General features: G+C 42.2%; 1 pseudogene; it reads right to left on the reverse strand.

Annotated features, from left to right (window-relative positions):
- Window positions 1-259: 259 nt before the first annotated feature.
- On the reverse strand, window positions 260-4,340 carry LOC147901494 (putative pentatricopeptide repeat-containing protein At3g13770, mitochondrial pseudogene; annotated as a pseudogene).
- Window positions 4,341-14,725: the final 10,385 nt, after the last annotated feature.

Consider the following 14,725-nt stretch of genomic DNA (forward strand, 5'->3'; position numbering starts at 1 on the left):
CTAGGGTACGCCTTAATAGTTATTTGACCCTGGCTTCTCGGTTTTCAATCAACGCTTATTGCAGTCATTAGAACCGCTTAATGCTGCATGTAATGAATCGACTTCTCATTGAACTAGCTTTGGACTTTCATTACAAAAAAACAACTCCCTAGCAAAATCTATTTCGAGTGTCTCCTTTGGAAGACATTTTTTATAATTGTGGACACATTAGCTTCCATGACGAATCAATGCGCACACTTTTATTGTTGTAGCCCTTTTTGCTTCTCTTATGCACTTTTCAAAAACAAAAAAGCCCTTTGAACAGAGGAAAGGAAAACCTTCTTGCTCTGGCTAAGCCAGGTGAGGCAGCACTTTGTGCTACGACTCAGTTATCTTTCACAGGGCCCTTAAAAACTACATACTGCCCTTCGAGAATGGAGTGCAGCACAAATTTCTGCATTAAGAATGAAGGTGGTTATCGTTTACCAATACTGCTCAGTCTAGGTTAAGAACATAATTTGTTTTTTCTCGAAGGGGAAAGGAAAGCTTTCTTGTTAGCTCAGAAGGTGCAGTTAGTTCTAAGGGCTCAGACTTCTCTGAGGGGCCATCTTTATCCTTGATTGCGGCCCAAGTAAGATCAAAGCTTTTAATTGGTGCCTTACCAACAATCTCCACATGAACAAACACCATCGTGCATATGATGAAAGCGATTGGCATCTCTAATTACAATTTTACGTTCAGTAATTTTTGATATTAACTTGATGGCTGCATGACAGTCTATGCAAATCTGAAGATTCTTGGTTATAAGAAGAGCAGTTCCAGCAGGTGTGCTAAGAAGTCCAAAAGCAATAGCGAGCTTCTCGCTGTGAGTGCTGACCTTATGTTCCTTTGATTCATCAGCATTATAATACAGCAAGTTTGTGTCAGGCACAAACCCAGCCTCCTCCATCTGCGCACTTAATCTCTGCAGCTCAGCATAGAGCTTCTCTTGAGCATGCAAAGAATTGTCTGTAAACCGATGCACACTTCCGTTCACCTCTATCAGACTATGACCACTCTGCATCTTGAGACCCTTATCCCTGAACAGACTCATTATCTTTGCTGCACTCTCCTCCTTCCCAGCGGCAGAATAAATACTTGATAGAGTTATGTGAGCTGCAGCATTATCCGGATCCATTTCAAGTACATGCTTTGAAGCACGTTCTGCTCGCTCTACATCATTCTGGTACCTGCAAGCACCGAGCAAAGCATTGAATGTTGAAATGTTTGGTTGAAAAGGCATGCCATGAATCAAGCGTTCTGCCTCAGCCAACAGGCCTGCCCTCCCAAACAAGTCAATCATGCAAGCATAATGGTTCACTCCTGGTGAGATTCCGTGTTTCTGAGTCATGGTGGAAAAGTACTCACGACCCTCATTCACCAGCCCAGAATGGCTACATGCGGCAAGAATACTGACAAAGGTGACTTCATTAGGCCTGACTCCTTCCCGCTCCATTAGCTTGAAGAGTCTAAGTGCTGTCTTCACCAGCCCATGCTGGGAGTACACTGCAATCAAAGACGTCCATGACACCACATCCCGCTTGGGCATCATGTCAAAAACCCTGTGTGCATCTGCTGGGCTGCCACATTTTCCATACATACTGAGAAGAGCATTATTTAATACTACATCTAGCTCAAATCCACAGTCCAAAATGCAGGAATGCATCCGTTTACCTTCTGCCAAAGCTGCACATGTGGCACATGCATCAAGAGCACAGGCAAAGGTAATCTCGTTTGGCTTTGTTACTTGCTGCATCCGGTTGAACAACTCTAATGCCTCCTTGCCTTGCCCATGCTGAGCATACACAGAGATCAAAGCTGTCCATGAAACAACATCTCGCTCTGGCATCCTTTCAAACACTCTACGTGCTTTTTCTGGGCTGCCACAATTCCCATACATTTTCAGTAGAGCATTCCCTACCATAGCATCCATCTCAAATCCACTGTCACAGATCAAAGCATGCAGCTGTTCACCGTCAGCTAAAGCTGCAGGGCTGGCACAAGCATCAATAATGCTAATAAATGTTCCTCTGTTAGGCTTTATGCCTTGCTGCTGCATTTGGTCAAACAGTTGAAGTGCCTCTTTGCGGTTTCCATGCTGAGCATACGCTGCAATTATCACGTTCCATAAAACCAGATTTCGTCCTGCCATCCTGTCAAATGTTTTCCGTGCATCCTCAATGCAGCCACACCTGCCATACATGTGTACGAGAGCAGTCCCAACAACAGCATCAGACTCGAACCCCATTTCCAGGATGCGCCTGTGCATCAACTCACCTTCTGCAAGTGCTGCACTGCGAGCACAGGCATCAAGTGTACTGACAAATGTCACCTTGTTCGGCTTTATTTTCTGCAATTGCATGTGGTTGAAAATCTGGAGGGCCCTCTTGGCTTGTGCATCACGAGCATACATGGCTATCATGGCATTCCATGAATAAAGATCCCGCTCAAGTAGTTCATCAAATATCTTTTGTGCATCTTCTAGCCTGCCACATTTACCATACATTGTCATAAGAGCAGTCCCAACAATGACATCCCTCTCAAATCCATTGTCCAGGATGCATGAATGAATTCGCTCACCCTCGGCTATTGCAGAAGAGCTTGCACATGCGTCCAGAGCGCAAACAAATGTGACCTTATTTGGTTTGATGCTCTCTCTTTGCATTTGTGTAAAGAGTCGTATGGCCTCCTTGCTGTGGCCATGCTGTGCATAGACTGCAATCATGGTATTCCATGAGACCACGTTGAGTTGACCCATTTTGTCAAACATTCGCCTTGAATCCTCCAGCTTGCCACATTTGCCATACATGTTGATGAGAGTATTCCCCACAGCAACATCCTGCTCAAATCCACTGTTTGAGATGAGGCTGTGCATCCGCTGACCTTCAGCTATCCTTGCACAGCTGGCAATAACATTGAAAATGCAAACAAAGGTGACAGCATTTGGTTCCATCCCTTCCTGCCTCATTTGTTCAAAGAGTTGGAGGGCCTCCTTAGCTTGCTCTATCTGGGCATGCACTGAAATCATAGCTGTCCAAGTAAATACATCCCGTTCCGGCATTCTATTGAAAATTCTTAGTGCATCTTCAGGGCTGCCACACTTTCCATACATTTTGACAAGCGCTGTCCCCACGGTAATATCTGCCTCAAAGCGAGAGTCCTCAATGTGTTCATAGATTCGTTTGCCTTCAGTCAAAGCGGCCGGATTTGCACATCCAGCAAGAATGTAAACAAATGTAAACTTGTCCGGTTTGATTCCTTCCCGCTCCATTTGATCAAAAAGACAAAGAGCTTTCTGAGTATGCCCATGCTGGGCACAAGCTCTGATGATAGCATTCCACACGGCAGCATCCCGTTGGCTCACATTATCAAACGAAGCTAGAGCATTTTCCAGAGCTCCACATCGTCCATACATTTGGACGAGAAGCCCGCCAATGAAACTGTTTCGCTCGAGTCCGCTCTTGATAATATGGTCATGGACGAGCTTGCCTTCACCTAATGCCTTCGCATTCCCACAAGAACGCAGAAGAAAAGCATAGGTACCAAAATCGATTCGAGAGTCGGGACGGTGTAACTGATCTAGAGTCTCCTTCCATGACAATTGCTTGAGAGGTGCTCCTTCCGAAATTGCCGTCACTGCATGCGCAGTCTGGTTTAAAGGAGTGCCATCCAGAGCCGTTGATAGTCTTCGCCCGTGCACCTTGTTTACCATGCCGTCTGTTTGATGGGGTTTGCTGGTTAGGCAGGTTCTGAGTACCCATTTCTCACCCATACAAGATCGGCGTCCTCTATCCCTCTCCTCTGGAGATTGTTCTACTTCCACACGTCATGGTCCCTGGGTCATTTATGACCCGCAAACCTATAAAATTCCAGCAGTCTGGAATTCAGACTGCAGAATCCTAGGTGTTAGCCTTGCAAACATTCCTACATCAAAGATTCTAGGGGAAGAGTTCCCCAAAGGCCATAACTTAAGCAAAGACTTTTGGTTGTCATTTTCAGCAGAAAAGGCTCCCTGGCGCTTGCTATCGAGGACGCTGTTAGATCACACAAGGCAAGATCGTCCGGTAGCTACGGAGGACCATTGTTCCAACTCACTCTGCTCAACAGCCCGCTTTCTACATTAGGCAAGCTCCTTTTCTCGCATGAGAATTGGCCAGCTTCTTCCTGAAATTTCAGCAGCCCCTTTTCGCTCGCTGGGCATACAAGAAAATGCGTCTACACATTGTGATCGCTCGCTTGGCAGTGCATGCGAGCTTGCTCTTAGAGGCCCTTCCCGCACCAGCCAATGGCGCTGGGGAGCCCTATTGGCCATGGAGATTGAGAGCAGGTCCCCCTCCTAAAAGTAAGCAAAGACACCTTGTTGCAATAAATGTGGAATTCCTTTTTCTTATATTGTCCATCCCATGCTCAGCACTAGCGTTACGCGTCAACAAATATGGAGCACAACTTTCCCAAACCATGCAAGTTACTCTACACATCCACCCATGCAACATGTCCAAAACAAACCCTCCTACATAATGAACCTTGAGAGAGCACAAAGGGGCACGAAATGAAACATAATATAGCATTGAAAGGAGCAAATTTGAAATATTCTCTTTGAAACCATCGAATTTTAAACATTCTCTTTGATAAGACACCCATCCATAACTTCGTAATGGTTGAACTAAAACAACAATCATTGCATGTTTGAAATCAGCAATTTTCACATGAATAGCCCCAAAAATCCATGGCTAAAATGCTTTCCTTTCATGGATGTAGCCACACTAACAAAACCACCCCTGTGCCCATTTGCCTATAAGAGTCCATACAGGCTACTAAGCGATCCAAAGTCTAAGCCATATCCTTGAGCCCTACTAATCCTAATAACTCCCCATTGCTAGGCATGTTCTTTCTATCCATCCCTCCCTCCCACTCTCATCTCTTTTCCTTCTCATTGATGTTGCAACTACAAGTATCAAGACTGTACAGTGAACATGAACTCCTTTGTAGCACTAGCACCCATTCATGTTGTAAGTATGAGACTATATAGTGAAAACGAACCCCTTTGTAGCACACATTCTTTGCACCTCCATGCTAATTAGATTCCAAGGGAAGGAGAGCTTGTGTGTGGGGGGAAATCCACATGAGGTCACCACTGCTTTGCATTGCATCCACCCCCACCTAAGTCTCCCCAAGAAGCCTGCCAAACCTACGCCCCTCCCAACCAAAGTTCCCACCCTTGAATCTACCCAACTATCCTCTCCTCCCATTGCTTCCATTTATCTTAAGCTTTTCAATCTTCATGTGTCATGTGCCTCCCATTTCTTACTGGCATTGCTTCCCTCCCATGCACCTACCTGTTCTTCACGCTTGTTGCTACCCACGGGCACTTGAGAATAATTAGCCATTTTTGTTCTTGCCCTTGCATTGCGCTACCCATATCCCACCTTGTCTTCTACTACTTGTACTTGTTGCTACCAAAAGCTTAACAAATTGCATCCTAGGAGTAGTGTTTTTCTACGGAGACCCCCCTTGAAAAGAGCACCTAATTGGGCTATGTTGAAAGTTAGATGAGTGTTCAAGATAGAAGAGGGAAAGATGGAGGATGGAGGACCACAAATGTAGAGTCAACACATAAGATGGCATTGATTATCATCTTCATTAAAGGGAAGGCTAGAAGGGATCCACACAAAGCAAACAAGGTACCACGTATCTTATAGGCTCCCCACATCTCCATAACCTAATCCGAATTCAATCCATGATCCACATCAACCAATCACATTGATGTAGATTTGCAATCCTCTAGTCACCTTGATGTACAAATCTCAACACACCCCTCAATACAAAACGGGTAGATATTGCACTAACATTAGGTGATAAAATTAGGAGGAGTCTTTATGAAATTACAGGCTTATTTGGGTTATTTACGGAGACATGGTATTAGTAGTACATGCGACCAAAAAGAACTAGAGAAATGTATATGACAAAGAAGAACAAGGCTCCCTTCCTCCTTTTTAGTAGTACACTCTCTACTAAAGTGGCCTCCTTTTTAGTGGTACACTCTCTACTAAAGTGGCCTTGCTTGCCATATTTCCACATTTCTTAAGCATAGGGTGCTTCTTGCAGCATTTAGCTTTCGTGTGCCCTTTCTTTTTACAGTAAGAGCATTTAAAAGAAGTGAATTTAGTATAAATACTTCATTGGAGACGTTTGTACCCTTTCTTGTGTGCTTTGTGTGGATCACTTCTAGCCTTCTCTTTGATGAAGGTTATACTCAATGCCATCTTATGTCTTGACTGTACATTTGTGGTCCTCCATTCTCCATCTCTCCCTCTCCCATCTTGTAAGCCTTCTATGTGCTTCCTTGTTGAGAAAAAATGATAGTGCAGCAACTGCTGCCTCGTTTGTCTCTTTTATAATAGTGTGGTTGCTTGGACTTATACACCGCTAAAGATGCATTGAACACCACCTTTCTATCTCATACCGGCTATCTATGCTAAGCCTTTAATCGATTGAGATATTATAAGTTTCAAATGAAATTTGTCACACCTTGGCAGGCATATTTCTCAATGTGCACTACAGTAATAAGCTCCAAAGTTAAAGAACAAAGACAAGCAACAACTTTTGAGTAGCAACGACATTGGACTAGTAGTAGTAGCTGTGACTTTGAGACATTTAAGCACACTAGGCTTATAGGCTTCCAAGCCTCCATTACCCAATCCAAATCTTGTCCATTATCCCCATCAACCAATCATCTTGATGTAGATTTACACCCCTATAGTCACCTTGATGTGTCCTACCATCTTCACACTTGAGAAATTATGGCCTAAAATGGCGACTATGCTCTAAACTTTGTGGAGAAAATTAGTCATAACGCCATAAAATTCTTATTTTGATGCATCTAACTTTATTAAATGATGCAAAAAACATGATCAATATCTAAATCATTCCTTACCATTCGATTTGATATGCTACATGACCCAATTTGGGATTCGTCAATCAAAAGTGATATGTTGTCAAATTTTCGTTGTTTTTAGCAATCAACAAAGATTTTTCACACAAAAAAAGTGAATTGCCATGGTTGCCCAACTTTTTGTCCCAAACCCAAATGAGTGCCTAATTTTCTAAAATTTTCATTTTAAAAAAACACTACATAGGAGCTGCAAGAGTTCCATGAAGGGTCCATAGGGTAGCAAAGAAGGTAATCGACATACCCACATTCTCCTCATCAACCATGTGCTCCATGATTGCACTAGCCACATTGCCCCATGTCCCCCCCTGTTATTACACGTGGAATGCATGGGCTACCCTTTTCATTTGCCAAAGTCTCCCAAGAGAAGGGTCAAGATATACGGCCAATATCCTGCATCCATGATTATGACAATGGTGCATCATTAAGAGAGTGCGTTCGATGTATTGAACTACCACTTCTACTATCAATGCATAATGAGGGAAGAACCCACAAGCAAATGCAACATCCAAGCACCATCCATAGTTGGAGGAGGAGGCACTATTATAATGTTCTTTCAATATGGAAAAGCAAGCATGGAGTGTCTCTACCCATAAGGAGGTTCACAGTAGTTGAAATCTATAAAAACATATCTCTTTCAAAAACTGAGTATCGAGGAAAGGATGGTGGGATTGTTTTTAGAAAAGGTATCCCAACCTATTAATTCAAAGTGGTCAAAAGATTAGACACGTCATAGGATATGCACTTAAGGTCAAAGGTTGTGAGAACACTGCATGATAATCAAAGCTCTTATGTGACACACATTAGTATACCCTTGTAATACATGAATGCTAATGAGATTGGATTGTTAAGGTGGCACAAACTCCAAGATCTTAATGTCATGGAGATAGCTAGAGAGAGATGGGCGTTGGACATTCTCTATTTGGATTTGGCCATTGGTTGTGTCTAGCCAAGTGGCAATTGAAGCATTTCAAAACCCCAAAGTGAAGAACTTGGAGCTTGCTAGCATTGTATCTAGGGACCTAATAGCAGCATGCACAAGCACCAACACTTGAGTTGGTGTCAAGAGCAACGTATGCAATCCCTTATCCCAACACTATTCTAGTTGCAAGTCTCTCACGTGAGAGCATGACATTGTGTGAAGGTGCAAGGAGGAGCTTGCTTGCCAAGACTTTGCAATAGGACACCCAATCAAGAAGCAACCACTATTGGAGATTGGGGACCTCCCTCCACTAGTGTTGGAGGTTGAGGACCTCCCTCTATCAATGTTTGCATTGGAGGAAGGTGAGAGCTTTCTTTTAGTGACCTTTTAGCATTGCAACCATTTGGGGAGGCTAATGATCTCCCTTCAACATTAGCTACAGCCCAATGGAGCACACAAGAGACATGAGCCGTATTGAGTGCACACTTGAGTGGATTTGAAGGGGAATCAATCTAGACCTTAAGTAGTTAGGGTTATGGCCCCTAAGTAGCTCAATATATGTAGTGGCCAACTAAGGCCAATTGTGCAAGCAAAGGGATCCGAAGCAATCCTAGCCACCATGTAAGGGTCCAAATTGGGTGGGGGGTCCCATTCTCTAGTTGTAAATGTCCTTAGGTAGTCCTAGATCAAGGACATGCCAAATTCTAATGACCTACATTACAAAGTCATGTGTTTTCATCATATGGAATGCTTGAGGTGCTTTTTGAGAGCCTGAACAAAAGATAACATGTTGTTGCCACCCCTTTATTTAAAAGGGTATTGCTTCCCATGTTTTACCTTCACTAACATTTTACTTTTAAATTCCATGAAACAATAAGAAATTTCTTCCATACGACCTTAAGATATGTGATAGAGCCACCAACATCACCTTTCAAGGTGGAGGCCACATGTAGCTCAAGTATTGCACATTCTTGGCATGGGATAGTATGTAAGCCTATTTTTGTTAAGGGAGACTACTATCACCAAGAGTCCAAATGGGTGGTAAGTTCAAACATATTTGTCCAAGAAGCCAAAGCCTTCCACACCTATGTGCCTCATTGAATTATGTTTGTGAACCAATGCATTATTCCTACCTCACATAAGACAAATGGATTTCATGGGTATACAAGGTAACTCTACCAAGGTGTCCATCAACACTTGCCCTTATTCATATCCAGATTTTGATTATCATGATCCTACTAGATGTTTTGGAGCCAAGGTGGTTCTTCACATGCATTGATGCCCAATGCTTAAAATTCTGTTTTGCCTAGTTTGCAAGGCAATCTTTTAAGGTCATCACCCTTTACCAAGATGTTTCTCATATTTCTGGGCCATCTTAGCCTCGTTTGACTGGCAATGCCCCTCTCATATGTAATTTTCTTTGCATTTTACAAGGATCATTAGCCGTTCCTTTCCTGAACCACAATGATTCCGTTTTTTTCCTTTTAATTTATAGCATCTAGCCCTTGATTCTTCTTTTTCCCTTTTAATTTACACCATCTAGCCCTTGGTTAACCAAAATAAATAAATCATATGATATTAACTACTATATCACGTGAATGCAAAAATGGTCATTACATTAGATCCAATAAGCTTAATTAGTCAAAACGATTTTTTCCCGAAGGATAAACAATTCCCCTTTCACCGCTTGTACTAATCCTCTTATTTTGAGGACACCCATGATAATTGTTGTTGCATATCATAAATGTCAAAGGTAGGCTGAGGAACAACTTTGCCGAGAATTCACCACCATCTTCCATTATCTAAATGCAATTGCCCCAATTCATCCCCTACCATTTCAAAGCCCTATGACTATAACTCTCGAACAGATGCTTCTAATGTTTAGTCATGAATTCTCTCTCTCTCTCTCTCTCTCTCTCCCCCCCCCCCCCGAACTATTAGATGAGCTCTTCATGTCTCTCCTCAGTTGTCTAGTCACATTGGCCCCATAGATAGCATACGTAGGTCCAGTCACACGAGAGGGGGTGGGGTGATTGACTAATAGACAATTAGGGGATTCTTCTTGGTGTTTGCTCCCCCCGTTGTGGGTTTCTCTTGTAGTTATAGCATGATGTACTACTTTTATTTCTCGTCACAGGCATCAACCTTGGGTAGAGGAGCCCATTTAAATGGCCCTACCCATAGGTTTCATTGTATCTAGTTTCTTTGAGTCTCATAGACCCTTTGGTCTTTTGTAGACATTAATAAACTCTCTCTCTCTCTCTCTCTCTCTCTCTCTCTCTCTCTCTCACACACACACACACACACACACGCGTGCGCGCACACACACACACACACATACACACACACACACACACACACACACACACACACACACACACACACACACACACACACACACAAAACGTCCCTCCCAAGTTGTCATAACCAAGCAAGTAATTTACAATAGATTCAACATAGTCTATTTGTGATTGATTGGTTCAAGTTTTAAACCATGCAAAGAAGCCATGTAGTTAGATGATTTTTGTGCTATGTGCATTCTGTAAAGTAAGAGCCTTTTAAATGCACTAATAGCAAAACTTGTGCCCCAATTCAGCACCTACCATTTCAAAGCACTTGGACTATGACTCTCGAATGGACGCTTCTAATGTTTTGTCATGAACTCTCTCTCTCTCTCTCTCTCTCTCTCTCTCTCTCTCTCCCCCCTCCCTCCCTCCCTCCCTCCCTCCCTGCCCCCCCCTCCCCCCCTGTCTCTCTCTCTCTCTGTCTCTCTCTCTCTGTCTCTCTCTCTCTGTCTCTCTCTCTCTCTCTCTCTCTCTCTCTCTCTCTCTCTCTCTCTCCCCTCCCGAACTATTAGATGAGCTCTTCATGTCTCTCCTCAGTTATCTAGTAGTGTTGGTCCCACAGATAGCATACACATGTCCAGTTACTCGAGGGGGGGGTGATCTACTAATAGAAAATTAGGGGATTCTTCTTGGTGTTTGCTCCCCCCTTTGTGGGTTTCTCTTGTAGTGATAGCATGATGTGCTATTATTTCTCGTCATAGGGGTTAGCCTTGGGTAGAGGAGCCCATTTAAGTGGCCCTACCCATAGGTTTCATTGTATCTAGTTTCTTTCAGTCTTATAGACCCTTTGGTCTTTTGTAGACATTAATAAATGATCTCTCTCTCTCTCTCTCTCTCTCTCTCACACACACACACACACACACACACACTTACTATTCCTTTTTTCCTTTTGACCATACTAATTTACTTTTCCTTCCCTTTATAATCCGTCGAAAACCCTTTTAAACTACCTCTCTCTCTCTCTCTCTCTCTCTCTCTCTCCATATCCAGAATTGTTCCTAATTTACCCCCCTCTCTTTTCTCCCTCCTAATTTTCCCTACGTTTTCCTAATTTCCCCCAAAATTTTCCTATTTTCTGCCCAATTTTCTCCTTATTTGTTCCTAATTTTTTCTCCTAATTTTTTATATATTTTTCCTATATTCCCTTTTTCCCTAGTTGCCTTTTTTTCCCTTAATTTCTCAATTCTCCCTAATTATTTCCATTATTTCCTGATTATTTGCTAGTTTCTTCCTAAATTTTCCGCTTACTCTCTATTTTGTTCTAAGTTTCTAGTTTCCTCTTAAATTTTCTCCTAGTTTCTTCTAATTTGTTATTCTGTATCTTCTTCTTATTTTTCTCAATTTATTTTTCTCGTAATTTCTTTTAATTTTTTCTTATTATGATTTTACTTTTTCCTTGTTTTCCCCTATTTACTCAATTTATTCTCTATTCCTATAATTTATCCTTAATTGATTTTATTACTTTCGCTTATTTTTATTATCCTTCATTTTTTCTATTTCCTTTCTCATTTTCTCATGATTCTTATTATCCTTCATATTTTCTAGACTTGTCTCTCCCTAATTTTTCATTTTCTTCTTAAATTTTCATGATCTTATTTTTTCCTATCATCCAATTTTTTTGAAACTTTTTTATATTTATTTCTCTTCTTCATCCCCTATTTTAATTTCCTTTCTAAATTCCTTTTATTTTCGTTATTACTTTTCCTTTCTTAGTTTTTCCCTAATATCCTTAAATTTTTCTTGTATTTATTCTTATTTTCACTTTTTCCTTTCTTATTTGGTGCCACTTGATTTCTTCCTTTCATTTAAATATATAAACCAAAAATCCCTTTAAAACTCCCTATTTTTTAGTATTTTCTTATATTTTCCAAATTAAAATTTTCTAATCTAAGCCGCTACCTTATAATCCTAATCTATTCCTATTCTATCCCGTCCAAAGCCCTGCCGTTTCATTTCATAACTTTCCATCTTTCTCCTCGATTTCTCCCATTTTCCCCTAACTTTTCCCATTTTCCTATTTCCTCCTAATTTTTTTCGCATTGTCCCTTCTTTCCCGCAATTGCTCCATTTTTAAATTATTCTGAATTGCTCTCCCTATCTAAAACTCCACCAAACCCACCTAACCTAACCCAACTGCCTTTGAGTCTTCCCATTCCTAACTCTCCGACTACCTTGGATCTTTGCCTCCCTAGCCACTCCCCTACCCTTACCTATATAGAACCCCCCTACCTGACTACGTGGCACACCCCCCCTTGACCGCACCCCCCCTCCCTTTGTATTCTACGCAACCCCTTGACTTTCACATCCCCCGTCAGACTAAACCAGCTCTCGACCTCCTCGATTCTCCCATCCCTTTGCTATTTAAACTCCTCTCTTATGACACTTTCCTCCTAAGCCCTCACCATTAAGTGCTCCATCTCTCTTATGCTCTAGCAGTACCTGCTGCAAGCATTGCCTATGGCCTACTTTATTGCTCCCTTGTGGGCTTGCATTGTCCTCTCTGCATCGTTGGGCTTTGTCTCCTGGCTGTACTCGTGTTTCAACCACCTTATAGCTCCCTTAATGCTGAATCCGGTGCATTAACACCAATTGCAAATCCCCTTGCCTAAACTGGATACTGTGTGGCTCAGAGCCCTTCTCCAACACGAACTTCTCGTCCCCCGTGCTGTCATTCTTCTCTCTCCCCCTTGCACACGTGATCCGTGCTAACTGTTAGCTCCCCCTTCATCAACTTTTGCCTTCCATGTCACCACCCATGGACTCTCAGGTTTTTTTTGCTTTCTTATTTGTAAATTATTTCTCCCCTTGCCCCCCCCCTCTCGCTTTCTACTTATTTCTTCCCCCCCTCCCCTTACTTCTCCTTTATATTCTACTTCATACTCATTTCCCTTCCTCGTGCTATTTAAACCCCCCCACCCCCCCTCTTTGTCTTTACCCCCCAGCTTATTTCTCCCTCACCTCTCTTTTTCTAAAGTTTACCCTTATATTTTCCCTCTTGTCTATTTCCCTTTTCTTCCTCTTTTTCTCTTGTTTTCACTTCTTATAATTCCCATCCCCTTATCATTTCCCCGTAAAACTTTGGACTTACTCTAGGTTCCCAATTTATTTCTCTACTTGTGTTTCTCCTATCCCTCTTATTTTTTCTTACAGTTTTGCAAGTACTATTAGCCTAATTTTCATCTTAAGCAATGGATCTATAACTCATTAACCTATTGACTGAACTTTACCATTATTTTTATCCTATCTTATGATTTATTAGCCTATCTACTACACTTTACCATCTCTTTTAGCTTAGCTTATGACTCATCAACCTATCTTTTGCCCTAGTTACCTATGTTTTACCAACCCTCACAATTCTTTTTGGCTATCTAACTAAATCCTTTCCCCCTTCTACCTATGTTAATACTACTACCTAGTCACAGTTTGTCTTACCACTACCTATCACACTCCTCTTACACTGTTCTCCCCATCCACACACCTACATTCTTTTACCCTATTGCCTTATCACACCTTTACATCTGTCTCACTAACTATGTGCTCTATTACCCCCTTGTGTTATTACTTCCACAACTCCATTACCCTCCTCAAACTTTATGGCCTCTAAACAACCCCCCCCCTCCTTTTTTTTTTTTCTTCCATGTTTTTCTCTCCTCCCCCCACTCCTTTTAGTTACACCCTCCTACATTGGTCCATTTTTTCACCACCATAATCCTTAATTTCACTCTTGTTCACCCATACTACCTAATGCCCTTACGTGTATTTAACATAATTGTCCACTTACCCATATATCTATTAAACCAATTTGGTTCCATACTGTTTTACGTACCGCACTCAAGTACTTTTCTATTCCTTGTCCATTACTTTGAATTGCACTTCGCAATACTGCTTTTTCTCTTCGGGTAGATAGTAGGTCATCACACGAGGTGATGACCTATTGTCTCACCTAGTGTGTTGTATCCTACTTGGGCAAAGGTGGGTACACACACACACACACACACACATACACTTACTATTCCTTTTTTTCTTTTGACCATACTAATTTACTTTTCCTTCCCTTTATAATCCTTTGAAAACCCTTTTAAACTACCTCTCTCTCTCTCTCTCTCTCTCTCTCTCTCTCTCTCTCTCTCTCTCTCTCTCTCTCTCTCTCTCCTCCCTCCCTCCCTCCCTCCCTCCTCTCTCTCTCTCTCTCTCTCTCTCTCTCTCTCTCTCTCTCTCTCTCTCTCTTTCTCGCTCCCTCCCCCCCTTCTCTCTCTCTCTCTCTGTCTCTCTCTCTCTCTCTCTCTGTCTCTCTCTCTCTCCCCTGTTGAACTATTAGATGAGCTCTTCATGTCTCTCCACAGTTGTGTAGTCGTGTTGGTCCCAGAGATAGCATACATACATCCAGTCACTCGAGGGGGGGGGAGTGATCGACTAATAGAAAATTAGGGAATTCTTCTTGGTGTTTGCTCCCCCCTTTGTGGGTTTCTCTTGTAGTGATAGCATGATGTA

The sequence above is a fragment of the Dipteris shenzhenensis genome, chromosome 5, assembly GCF_047967505.1.
Source record: "Dipteris shenzhenensis isolate YYH24624 ecotype China chromosome 5, Dip_SZ_1.0, whole genome shotgun sequence".
Classification (NCBI taxonomy): Eukaryota; Viridiplantae; Streptophyta; class Polypodiopsida; order Gleicheniales; family Dipteridaceae; genus Dipteris; species Dipteris shenzhenensis.